The sequence below is a fragment of the Vidua chalybeata genome, chromosome 1 (genome assembly GCF_026979565.1).
Source record: "Vidua chalybeata isolate OUT-0048 chromosome 1, bVidCha1 merged haplotype, whole genome shotgun sequence".
NCBI classification, from domain to species: Eukaryota; Metazoa; Chordata; class Aves; order Passeriformes; family Viduidae; genus Vidua; species Vidua chalybeata.
In genome coordinates, this window is record NC_071530.1 from 64,594,324 (window position 1) to 64,597,491 (window position 3,168).

Here is a 3,168-nt window from a genome sequence, read left to right on the forward strand (position 1 = left end):
ACATGAGCGATGGAATCGACTGAAGGATCTCTAAGAGGCATTTGAATCCTCAGTCTGGACAGCTCCTGGGAACAACCAGGAGTAACTCACTGGGACCCAAGGCTCACACTACATACGTGCAAAGTGAATTCTAAAGAAGCATAACAAAGTTACGTGATGTTATAACCTTCACTATGAGTAATCCTGCTGAAACTTTAATTAATGCAGAAAAAAAAAAAAAAATCCAGAATTTCCTTTCTAACACGCTGGAGACTAACTGAACAGAAACAACCTTGTCCAAGCCCTAAGCAATGCTTAATGGCACATGGTGGACAAAGATTCACTTAAATTAATAGGTAAGTAGTAGTGGTTACCATTAAGGAGTAGTATTACTATTAAGTTACTTAACAGTTACTTGAAATCAGGTGATTGAGTAAGAGGCTTTATCTAGGAATAAAAGCTCAGCTGTTTTTTTTTCCTTCAATACAAAAGACTGCTGTAAGGATTCCAGCCTGGAAAAAGACCCCTACACTATTATAATAAACATAGAAATGCTCCCAAAGATTTCGTAAGTCCACGCTACAGGCATTCAAGAGTAAACATGATCACTACATACAATGTTGGCAACTACGCGATACTTGCATTCACTTCAGTGTGGCAAACTGTGGAATGTGTGGCTAAATGGGAGAGAATACAGAGAGAGGCAGAAAGGCTGAAAGGGCTGGGAAAACAATAATGAAGAGGAAACATTAAAGTACTTTTTTGTTCAGTTAAAGAAAAAAGAAATAAGAGACAGTAATAGGTTTCCAAAGTGTAAAAAGTTGGGCTTTTAGACACAAAAAGATTGCGCATGACCCTTTGTACACATATTACCACAAACACAATTTTCAGTAGAGAGAATTGAGTTAAGTATTACAAGGAGAGCCTTCCCAGCTCTAGGTAGAACCCAGGGGATCGTGGTATCCTCCTCGTTGGAGGAGCTTAGAAATGACAGATGAGTCTGTCAAGAGCGTTTAAGTGCAGATCCTGCCGAAAAGCTGGCGACGTACAGGTTGACCTCCTGGAGGGCACTCCAGGCTTGCCTTTCGGCCGGGCTTCGCACCTCGCGGCCGTCAGGCCGGCGCCCGGCTCCTCGCCGCCCCCGTGCAGCGGGGCGGGCTCTCGCGCGGCCGGAACCCGCCCGTTCCGCTCGCGCCGCTGCGCTCCCTTCTCGCCCGTATTTGCCCCTGTGCCCCCGGAGCGAGCGGCAGCGCACGGCCGAGTCCCCGCCAGCAGCGGCGCGGGGGGACCTCGGGGCCACCGACGAACAGGGGATGCCACACAGGGCGCTGCTCCCCGCTACCGTGGCTGAGAGTGTAGGGAAAGGGTTAAAATAGAGAGGGAAAAAAAAAAAAAAAAAATCAAAACCAAAAAAACCAACCAAACAAAATTGGGGGGTGGGGAGGACGACGACTGTGTGTGTGTACCATCCTTCATCTAGAATTACTCGCAGGACATTGCACTGCAAGTGGCCGCTGCTCTGCCGGGAGCCCTCAGAGCCGGGGCCTGTGGCGCGCGGGGCAGCTCTGGGCGGGCGGCGGGAGCTGCGCGCCCCCTGGCGGCCGTGTCCGGCACCGGCAGGATCGCGCGCGAGACCCGCGGCGCGGAAGGGCACGCGACCGGCTGCGAGACCCGGCGCGCGACAAGGCACGAGCATCGGCACGAGACCGGGCACGCGGCAAGGCACGCGCACCTGAGCGCGACAGCGCACGAGACCCGCCGCGAGACCAGCCACGAGATGCGGCCGCGCGACACGGCGCGAGCTTCGCCCACGCGACAGGGCACGCGCATTTGCGCGAGAAATACCACGCGACAGGGCACGCGCACCTGCGCGAGAGATACCACGTGACAGGGCACGAGGCCGGGCACGGGTAACTGCGCGAGACGTCGGCACGCGACAGCGCGCGAGATCCGGACTCGCGACGAGGCACGAGACTTGGGCACGCGGAAGTGCGCGAGACTGGCGCGAGGCACGGGCGCGAGACGCGGCCACGTGACAAGGCACGCGCACCGGTACGAGGCAGGGCACGCGATGGCGCGAGACCCAAGCACGCAACAGAGCGCGGGACCGGCCGCGCGACAGAGAGTGCGGTAGAGCGGCCGCGCGCTGTTGGCACAAGCGCAGTGGCCGCGGTGGCACCGGACGGCGCCCGGCGGCTACAGCGCGGCCCGCGCTGCCTCCCAGCATAAACCGGCCCCGGCCGCCGGCAGCGGCACAAAGCCGGCGCGGCCCAAGAGCAAGCCCTGGCGAGGAGGAGGTCAAAGAGCAAGCGATCCCGTGAATTCCGCCCTCCCAAAACCACGGCGGAGGGGAAGTGGGAAACACAGCCGACCTTAGAGCCGGCTCTCTGCCGAGTCCGAACCCCGACGACGAGGGCGAGCGGGGTGGTCAGAAGGGAAGCGAAGCAGAAGGGGCTGTGAGGGCAGAGGAGCAGACAAGGGGAAGGTGCTGTGTAGGAATGCGTAGAGGCAAACCTGGGATGGCTTCAACTCCCACCCAGAAACGGGGAATTCTTCTTCTTTTTTTAGGCTGCGGATGTAGTCCCAGTGGGATTTGCGCTGTCCTGAGCTTCTGCTGCCGCTCCCGGTCACAGGCTGGCAACGAACGTGACAAGAAGACACACCACGACAACCCCTATGCCCATCCTTTACCGCTGGGAACCAACAGCCCAGTTCCTCCTTCCCACTCCCAGACTCGTGGAAGCATGATTTTCAAACCACAGCCTGCTGCTGTAAACCTTTAATTTAACAAACTAAAGTATTAGAAGGTGTTACTATAATCTACTGGGACCTGTTGCTGTAAAGTGACTTTGACAATATCAAAACACAAGGAAAGCTCATGTAGCAAAGTCAAAACTATGTAGCAAAAAATGAACATTTTAATCCGAAGCTTCAACTCTGTTTTTAATTTATATCTTACGATAATTGAAATTCAGTTTGGGCTCATTTCTCATTTTCATTTAGAAGTTACACACATTCGAAAGCCGTCAGGTGCTTGCTTCTGCTCTAGAAACATTCACACACTTGCCTGTGCTTTCTCCTCAGCAAAAATTAGCACCATTTGCCTTCTTCATTGAAGCTGTCCATGCTGGAGTGCTTTCAGCAGGTTGGTGTTTCCCTCACACACCCCAAGGTCACATCGTACAGGAT

General features: G+C 54.5%; 1 long non-coding RNA gene across 1 annotated transcript; it reads left to right on the forward strand.

The window, feature by feature from the left end:
- The first annotated feature begins 2,044 nt into the window (after positions 1–2,044).
- On the forward strand, positions 2,045–2,907 carry LOC128799474 (uncharacterized). The gene is made up of 2 exons (XR_008434734.1): positions 2,045–2,464; positions 2,548–2,907. It is a non-coding gene; the product is annotated as an uncharacterized LOC128799474 (long non-coding RNA).
- Positions 2,908–3,168: the final 261 nt, after the last annotated feature.